The sequence below is a fragment of the Nicotiana tabacum genome, chromosome 12 (genome assembly GCF_000715075.1).
Source record: "Nicotiana tabacum cultivar K326 chromosome 12, ASM71507v2, whole genome shotgun sequence".
NCBI classification, from domain to species: Eukaryota; Viridiplantae; Streptophyta; class Magnoliopsida; order Solanales; family Solanaceae; genus Nicotiana; species Nicotiana tabacum.
Window position 1 is genome coordinate 9,339,971 of NC_134091.1, and position 10,356 is coordinate 9,350,326.

The 10,356-nt window shown below is 33.7% G+C and overlaps 1 long non-coding RNA gene across 1 annotated transcript; it reads right to left on the reverse strand.

Annotated features, from left to right (window-relative positions):
- Positions 1-6,830: 6,830 nt before the first annotated feature.
- On the reverse strand, positions 6,831-7,949 carry LOC142167404 (uncharacterized). The gene is made up of 4 exons (XR_012697528.1): positions 7,797-7,949; positions 7,644-7,707; positions 7,475-7,527; positions 6,831-7,373 (listed from the first exon to the last, which is right to left on the reverse strand). It is a non-coding gene; the product is annotated as an uncharacterized LOC142167404 (long non-coding RNA).
- Positions 7,950-10,356: the final 2,407 nt, after the last annotated feature.

Here is a 10,356-nt window from a genome sequence, read left to right on the forward strand (position 1 = left end):
AAGAATTGGTCTTGGGAGAATCGCCTCTAGGGTTCTAGGATTTGAAAAATATGGAGAATGGGAGAAAATCCCGTCAAACTTAAGTTTTGATCAGTTGCAGGTGCTACATTTGCGACCTGAGATTCGCAAATGCGAAGAACCTATCACAAATGCGAAGGTTTCACATTCCTGTCTTCATCGCATTTGTGACAAATAGTTCGTAAATGCGAACTCTGATCCTTCCGAAAAATGCGACCAATTAATCGCATTTGCGATCACTGTGCCCAGCTCCCGCTTCGCGATTGTGAAGATTTGTCCGCAAATGCGAATACTGGCTCCCCGCAAATGCGAACACTGGCTCTCCGCAAATTGATTCTGCAATTTCTGTGACTGGTGTCTTATCTCCCATTTGCGAGATTACTGTTCGCATTTGCGAACATCCCCATGCTGGCTGGCACGCAATTGCGAGCAAATTCTTCGCATTTGCAAAGTGTACCAGGGGCCAGCACAAGTTCGCATTTGCGATCATGAGATCACATTTGTGGAGAGCCACTTTTCGCATTTGCGGGGAGCCAATATTGCTCTAGGTGAAATTTTTACTCTATGGCCTATCCGAAACTCACCCGAGCCCTCGGGGCTCCAAACGAAACATGCACACAAGTCTTAAAACATCATACGAACCTACTCGCGCGATCAAATTGCTAAAATAACACCTAGAACTATGAATTTAGCACCAAATCGCATGAAATTCTTAAGAACACTTTGAAATTTCTATTTTCACAACCGGACACCCGAATCACGTCAAATCAGTTTCGTTTCTCACAAAATTTTACAGAGTATAAATACTATTTTGGACCTGCACCGGATTTCGGAACGAAAATACGGGCCCTATACCAACCAGATCAAACATTAACTATATTCTTAAAACCATTAGATTTTCATTCTTTCAATTTTCATCAAAAATTCATTTATTGAGGTAGGGACCTCGGAGTTCGATTTCGGGCATACGTCCAGGTCTCATATTTCGATACGGATCTACCGGGACTGTGAAAATACGAGTCCGGATCCGTTTACTGAAGACGTTGACCGAAGTCAACTAAATCAACGTTTAAAGGCAAAAAATATTATTTTTATCAACTTTCAACATAAAAGCTTTTTTGGAAACACGTTCGGACTGCGCACGCTAATCGAGGAGGAGTAAAATAAGGATTTAAAGGTCTCGAAATACAGAATAGGGTTCTAAAACATAAGATGACCTTTTGGGTCATCACAAGCTCCAGATCAGATACGTAGAATAACTCATAATTACAAATGAGGAAGAAAGCAATTAATCATGGATTACACGGGGCTTACTATCGTTACGCCATCAGTTAATTAAAAATCAATTATACAACGTACAATAATGCAACAAATGGTTGTAAGAGGCAGAATAAGGCAATTACTTATGGAATTGACAAACAAGTAAAGAATTAACTCATCAGTTACGAAATTCCAGCATTTACTCAATCGTTATAAGTGTTCCAAACTAACAGATGGATTGAGTAAATGCTCATAATAGACCTATAATTCAAGGAGAATGGTTACCAATGACTAGTCATGATTCGACTCTTCAAGCTCTATTCAGCTTATCATCCTATCAATAATTATCCAATAAGCATTATTTCTTCTCTATTTTATTGTTACTGTATTATTCGTCGTTAAATTCTTTTTCACTTCTTTATCATGTTTTATTAACGAAAAGTTATATCTTTCGAATTCAGATGAAATCAATCGATTGCTTATGGCTCATCATACAAAATTAATTACCTTAACTATTGAAAATTATTTTTTTGGCTAAACACTTCTATCTTCTGTATAGTTATTCTTTTTAGTGCAAGTATATACGACGGCGACTAGTTTATATCTTGCGTTAAGAAACAAAAAATTGAAAAGTATTGTAGGTTTGTTGGCTCTATCCTAATTTTCCGCCGACTTCAAAATAAATGGAGTGCTGATTAAAGTACAAATGATAAGCTGCTGAATTGCATTTTTACCATAGACTAGTTTTTATGTCAAATAAATGAAGAATAAATGTGACTTATTTGATATTTGCTTAAGTCATGTGTTGGACTAGTGGCGGCAATTTCAATCCACATTTGCTCAACCCACCCAACCCGCCTGCAATAAACCCGTATGTAACCCACCCATTTTAAATATGGATAAATATGGTTAATTCATATTCAACCCGCAATAAAATGGGCTAAATGCGGTTTTAAATTTATTTTGATTTCCCGATTCCCGCATGAGGCCTAAAGCTATTACCCACTGTTCTATATCCTTTGTCAGAGAATTGCTTTGAGTAGAATCTAATTCATTTGTTTTACCACGTTCGTTATACTACTAGCATGCAAACAAGTAATAACTTCATGATTATTTACTATTCTTTCACCCAAAATACAGATAAACATGTTTTTGACCTTCATTGTCTAACTTATTTAACATTGATTATTACGTTTTGTTTTGTAACAAAAAGTTGATAAGTTAAAAACAATCCCAAAAAATGCCATGAATTTCTTTTTTGTTGAAAAAATTACAGAAAAGAAAATTAACTTTCTTGACGTTCTATGTAATAATGATAGCACTAATTAAGTGAAGTATTTTTTTACTTTCTCATTAAAAAAAAATAAAAATTAAAGAAAATACTAAGTTAAGTATTTTCCAGAAACAGAGTTCTAGAGAAAAGTAGTTAAACCATTTACCAATGAAAATATTGCAAAAATGTCACCATTCTTTGCCAAGACTTGTGAAATTCTCAACAGTAAATTATTACTACAAATTTACTAATTAATGAAATATGTTGCAAATGCATTTTGTTAGGGTAATTTTTTAAATTATTGCAGGGTTAAAAAATTTCCTTGAGAACCATAAAATTCTTGTGCTTAAATAAGATGTTAAAAACATTTTTTATCCATTAAAATGAAATGCTTTTTGAAAAGTTCAAGCACTAATGGAAGGGCCTTAATTAGCACATTTCTCTTTTAGCTGGACATACTCACAGATAGGGATGTACATTGACCGGGTTGGTTCGGTTTTTATCAAAACCAAACCAAATCAACTATATTGGTTTGGACTGGTTCTGTTTTGTCGGGTTTTTTGGGTTTTCGGGTTTTTTTTGTTACATGAATATTATTTCAATCTTACTTTGTTAAAATTATAGATAAAACTTTGATAAGTGAATATATGTTTGGTAAATATAGAAAAAATTGACAAACATATGATCTATTAAAATATTCTAATGGGAGAATTTTTTTAGTAACACATGATAGTTATTTTCGTAGTCGTTTAACAATAATTTTTCGTTAATTTACGCTTTCAAGGTTAATACATGAGAGGATCCCAAATATTTCTACACTTTCTAAAGAAAATTCACTATAAAGTCTTAAAAATATAAATAAAATTTATATATTTATATATCGGTTTGGTTCGGGTTTTTTTACTCAATACCAAACCTAGTCGGGTTTTTTAATCGGTTTGGTTTAGTTTTTCGGTTTGGTGCGATTTTCCGGTTCGGTTTGAACACCCCTATTTACAGAAAATGAGAGAAATTGAAACACAATTTGATTGTTTTCTGAGAACTTGTGAACAGTAAGTAGAGTAATTTTTTGATTGAGCAGAGTCATAATGGAATGGTTTCAGACAAAGGTACAAAAATTGGTCTACCCACTTTTTATCCTACCCATTTTTTATCCGACCCATATTATATCCGTATAGAAATGGGCGGGTAGGGTTGTAACCCATTTTTGTTCTGCCCATTTTCAACCCGTCCATTTGCCACCACTATGTTGGACTTTCTATTTTCTTTGACCAATTAACCACTTTGCTTTTTTGAGTATAACAGGTCATGATTTTCTCAATAAAACCTCAATTTCGTTCATTTGGTATATATTATTTTCCTTCACTGATGTATTTCGTTTTGATCCCTGTTTGAAAAAATTTATCGGTAGTATTGTTACTTTTCTTTCGATTCATTTGTTTATTTGTTGTTTCTTGTTTCCATTTAAGTGTCTCAATTAAAAACAGGAACGTAATAGACTAGACATATATTCGAATTTTACTCGTGATTTAAGAAATACCTAATACTTTCTCCTCGGATTAATGTAGGTAAATGTTAGTGCAGGAAATGAAAAGTCAAAGCCTCAATGATATTCTCCATTTGTTCATCCTTATAGATTCTAGATTCATTTGAAGCTCCATCACCCGTGCATTAAATATTTCAATATTGTCTATGCTTATGTTTCCTAGTATAAAAATAATAACTTTAGTTGTGGGCGATTTTAGTCTATTTTCATTTCATTTTAATTTTTGTAAAGAAAAGTAGTCCAACATAGGAGTACCCAAAGGTTTTGAACGTGTTTATTGTACGCAGAGGCGGACCCACATTGTGGGTTGAGGGGTCACGCGACCCCGTTAACCTCGGCAAAATCCTGTATATATATATATTTTTTATATGTTTGTATACACTGCTATGACCCCTTAAAAATATTATTTCTGCCCCAAAATGAGAAAAGGTGGAGGGAAGAGCTGGTTGTATGGGCCATTTTAAATTCTTGCTTTACTGCATGGACCTGGGTTCGAAACTCTTCTCTTAATTTTACTTCTTTCAATTCAACATAATTAATACTCTACTTCTTTATATTCAATATAATTTATACTTAATAGTAATATGCTATATTTTTTACTTTTGTCTCTCTTTTTTTTAAAATTATAGTTTAGTACTAATACATAATGGTCAACTTAATTAATTTTGTTCTTTTTTAAATCCCTCCTTTATAATTAAAAGCCTCAAGTTACAACTTATCGCTGCACAAATAGAAAAATACTAATATTTCTGCCACAACCTTCTTCAACAATTACTTTAACAAAGTAGCATATATCTGTCAACTCCGACTCGATAATGAGAACTAAGGGTTAAAGTTTATTCTTCGGTTCTTTGACTATTAACAAACCTTTAATCTTGATTTCCTTAGTAAGTTTTTTTGATAATTTTTGAAGTTTGAATACCTTTTTGATCACTGGCTACTTTTTATTTAAGAAAAAAATTAGAAACTTTAAATTTCGAAACATGCTTAAAACCAAACATCTTCCCTTCCCGTAGCACCCATTTTGAGAAGAAATGTCCCTCTATGTTCGGTGTTTTCTCTTTCTTTAGAACTTTATTTTGCTTATACTTGGAAGATACTCGTTATAATCCTTAAGTTTTCAAAGAGTTGTACGTCGAATTTTATCGCTAGTTCTTAGCATACAGTGGTGTCCCCGTTGTGCTCAAATCCTAGGTCCGCCTCTGATTGTACGGGATATGCTGATAAAACTACTGGCTTCTTGATTATCTCATTTCTATATGTTGATTTCTTGTATTTACTCATCAAAATCACTCACAATTGCATTTTGTGTAATCATTTACCAATGCATATTATATCCGTACAAGCACCTATTCCTCACCCCATTGGTTCCTCACATCCTTAAGTGACGGTTAGAATCTGCTTCATTTTCTTAATACTATCTTAGGGTTGTGTCGCTTGACCATTAATAAATTAAATAGTATCTTCAATTACTGAGAAATGTGTTTATATGGTTAGAAATTATCCTCTTCAGGCGTCCTGCCCGAAAAGTCCCACTTGACAATTAAGAACTAAAGATCAAGTGATGGGACTTCAGAAGATTCTAAGGTTATGGTTATCAAAGGGTTAAGAATTCAAGAGGTGGTCGAATAAGTTTGGAGACTCAGTCAACCTTATACCTACGTTATGCAAAAGCGGAAGCCACTATCTTGGATCCTGCTATCCACTACTTAATCCCCTGATGTGCTGGCTCAAAACTCGGAAGGACAGTTCTCTTTTCACCGATATAAAAGGTGCTCCTATACTCAGAAGGAGGATCATTAAATACGCATAGAAATACCTTCTCTGCAACAAAAAAAATACCAGCATGTGCTAGCTTTTTCTTGACTAAGCTTTGTAATTCAACCACACTTGTGAGCGGAGACCATTCAGAACTAAAAATAAAGAAGAGTTTTCTCAGTCGCGGTACTCTTTTTAAATCTATTTTGCTATTTCTCGTTTAGCTTCATTCATTATCTATGACTGTATCGGGTCAAACAAATTGCTAGTGACCCTTAAAAATTACAAATTTAATTCTGAAAATTAATTTTTGAGTCAAACAGTGTTCCTAGTATTTATTTGTAACAAAATTTGGGAAAGAAAGAAATAATTAATATACGTAGTATATACTAATACTTCAGTAATATCTAAATCTGATGGTGGCTAACCAAAATAAACTAAGGTCAGTGAATCAGAATGAACTCCGGCTATTGCACAGATACATACAGAAAGGATACATAGATCAAGTAATAGGGTATCAGCTAAGATTGAAGTATTGACAGCTAAAATTAAATGTATCTTGGCAATATAAAGAGTATAATAAAAACAGGTGACCAAAGAGACTTAACGCTGAACTTTTTAATGATATTGTAAACTTAAAATAAGAGAAAAAGAATGAGAACAACACATATAAATGCTCATTTTTGTCTGTAAAAGCCAAAAGATGTCAGCAACGCAAAATCTCCTTTAAAATCCTAGAGACTATTATTAAAATCAATAAATTTGTCTAAGCGACAAAATCCAATAATAAAATTCCCAAAAGCTAGCTACCTAAAGTCAATTACAATCCTTTGGTAGACACCCCATCCGAGAACCTAGATTTTTAAGATGGTTTAGAAGAGTGTTACACCTAAGAGAATATTAACCCAAAACTCAGAGACCTTAACAGAGTATTTATTTTGCTATATGCTGGCTTTCTACAGTGTGTAAATTTTCTTTACAGAAATTCAAAAGATTAATTCAGATATCTAGGCCGAATAATATATGTACATTATAATATATTAAGTTAAAAATCCAAATTGTAGAACAAACTGAGTAACATAAGTTGCAATGTACATATTTAAAATATGAACAAATAGTGGACCATATAGGGCAAAACATTATTAGCTCTATGTGCTAGAGCTACTTAGTCATTCCTGCAACCTTAAAATCTCCATAAATGACATGGAGATGTGAAATAGAAAATGTTTTGAATTTAATTAAACACTTAACTAGCAAACTTCATAAAATAACATAAAGATCTAAAACGGGGATAAAGTTCACCAAAAACATAAAGATCCCCTTGTCGAAACGGGGATAAGGTTCACCAAAAAATTGTCTTACAACTTCAAATAACGATGAACAATCACTAGGATAAGAAGTAGACAATTAATTTGCTAATTCTATAAATTTTAGAAGCAGATTTGTCATCTCTACAGAGCTGAGAGTATTGCACTCTACATAAGTTACTGCTTTGACCGTGTAGGCAAGTTGGACTCCCTAGCAAACAAAAAAAGAAAAAAGAAAAAAGAAATTAAACATACAATATTATAGAATGAGTCTTAAAATAAAAAGAGTAGAGAGAAAAGAATTTTATTTACCTGAGCCTCGGAAACAAAATACAAACCATCATTCTGATTGGTAGTTCTTGCATCTGCATTTGAAAAGAAACTTTTATATCAATATTAGGAACAAAAAAGCACATTCCCACCCCTTGACCTAAATATATTCATAATAGATGAAATATATATTTTAAAATATCAACTGTACCTCTTCCCGTTCCAACCAAAATAACGCGAGCTCTCCTAACATGATCTCTCACAAAAGCTTGCCACTGCACAAAGAAGAAAAGATTAGTTAGTTCTTAAGAATAATCAGACAATAAATAACAATACAGAAAAGATTAAATCATTAATTTCTTACCCTTCCCGTGATGTTGTTATAGCTGTTTTGATCAGTTAGTGAGAAATACAAAATAACAAAATCAGCCGGAGGTATGTACCAAACTTGATTATTGTCATAGATTCTTCCTCTCCATCATAGTGAAGTGCATTTCTATCCCAGTGTTTGTTCGAAGATGACTACTCCACTTTAATAAGTTGCTTATTTGTGGGAGACCTTTTAAGAGGAGTGCCTGAAATAGAAGATGCAGTGCCTGTGCCTGAAATAGAAGATCCATCTTCTATTCTATTGACAAGGATATGTGGTAACAATATGGAGATGGTATGATTTATTTTTATGTTTTGTCAAATACGTGAATAATTACAATGACATGTATCACGTATTTGACTAAACATAAAAATAAATCATACCATCTCCATATTGTTACCACGTATACCTGTCAATAGAGTAGAAGATGGATCTTCTATTTCAGGCACACACGCATCTTCTATTTCAGGCACTCCTCTAAAAAGGTCTCCCACAAATAAACAACTTATTGAAGTCACATCAGAACGGCATTTTCGAACTATTCTTTTTGAAGAACTAAGCACAGCCAAGAGCAAGGGTACTGCCGTAAAATCTTCCTGGAGTACAGTGCAAATATGCACAGAACAAAAAAGTCTTGAGAACAACTCCGCCAAACGTAAGATGAATTGAAGAATACCTGCAGCAATCCTAAGCTTATCCTCCCATGATGAATCTATCAGAGTTTTCCCGAGGTTCCTTGACTTGTTAAAACCTATTTGAAGACAGTTTTGATGAGGTCTAGCTAAAACAGTTTGCTGTGCCCTCACATCAACCAAGAGTCTTTGTCCTTGCATGGTCAAGGAGTTTCGAGTATGCAAATAGATATCTCCAAAAATACAAATCAGACCCCCAAAAGGTGAAGCCATAGCCCAACCAGCAAATTTTTTCTTCTTTAAGTCGGTATGCTTAAACTGAGCTGCCGTAGTCACGTAGGTCTCCACAACTATGTTGACTCCAAACAAAAGGTCCAACATGGCATTTCTCGAGTGGTAGTTCGTAAAGGGTGCTACAAAGCAGCAAATCACATAAAATATACAAACAACTATGATAATTGGAAAGAGCCAGCTAGGCATATCACCAGATTCCACTTTTTCTGAGGCTGAGGTCATATTCATGTTGTTTGGTGGTTCTTTTGTGAATATTTGATCTGAAACTATTTGTGGAAATGGGGTGATTAAAATGGAAGAATGAAGAAGGGACAGTGATTGGTTGCTTTGTGTTTAGAGGAAGAAGAACTTTGCTTTGAACTTTGTTTCAACTTTTTCCCCAGAAGATGGCCTCTATTACTATTAATTTCCGATTTGTTGCCATCTTCCTCTTCGACTTGCTTTTCTTCACTCTCTTAGTAGGTTAGACACAGTTTATAAGAGGATGAAGGCTTGTTTTTATTAGTATCACATTTTCATTTTGGTTTATAAGCGGATGAAGGCTGACAGAGAATGGAAAAGGACACGTGGCTATTTATTGGATAAGGACAATGAGAGTGGAGTACTATTACTTAGTATTAATTTGTCTTATATGGATTTTATTCTGCCGTTTGAAATTCAAAAATACCAGTGACAGAGGGGGTGTTGAGGTGGGGAGTGGGGGAATAAATTTCTTGTCAGCTTGTGCTGATACTACAGCGGTAATTGATCTTCCAAAAATGGTAAAGACTCAACTAGAATACTAGATGTGTGCTTTTTGATGAAATATTGCTGTTGATTCATTAAACCAAGGGATATATATATACGAAAATTGATGTAATTTATTTCTTTTTTCTTTTTTGGAGTAATTGTACTATATTTGTTCTGACAAATTGAAACCCTTTTTTCCTTTCTCTGAATCCTTCTTTGTCTTATACTCCTTATCGATTATACTGTCCAACTTATTTTTCTGATAATAAGCCTCTTACTCTTTGCTTAGTTTAGAAAATTAGCAGCACAAGAAAGGGAATGGAGCAAAAAGTTGCGTCAGCAAAACCTTTTTAATTTTAAACAAATGGCAGCAAAAGGCGTTGGTAAGAAATGAGATAGTGATATGCTTAGTGAATTCAGTGAACCAACAACTATAAACTAAGTTTCAGCTTTAGGGTTTTTCCTCTAAGGGAAATTTTTCAGAGTGTTTGTTTGTTTCTCAATCTCACCTCTTTAGTCAAAGCAAACGTATACTTGCTTTATGATTTGTTCTAGGTAGGTGGTTTATAAGAATCTCTCTCATGCATTCAAGTATCTCTTGTGTAACTTTGTTTCTCCTTAATTTAACTTAATTCTCTTTTTTTCTTCTCTCCAAGCATCCTAATCTATCTTATGCTTTTAATAGGAATCCTCTTTGAAAGAAGTGAACGTTATGTTGAAAATGGGTGACACAAAAACGGACAAGTTATCCGATTCAAACCTTATTTATTAATACGGAAAATGGTCAAAATTGTCCTTAAACTATTAAAAATAGAACAATTTTGCCCCCCGTTTGTTTTTGGTATCAATAATACACTTACCGTTAATAAACTGGCTCATTTATACCCTCACAATTAACG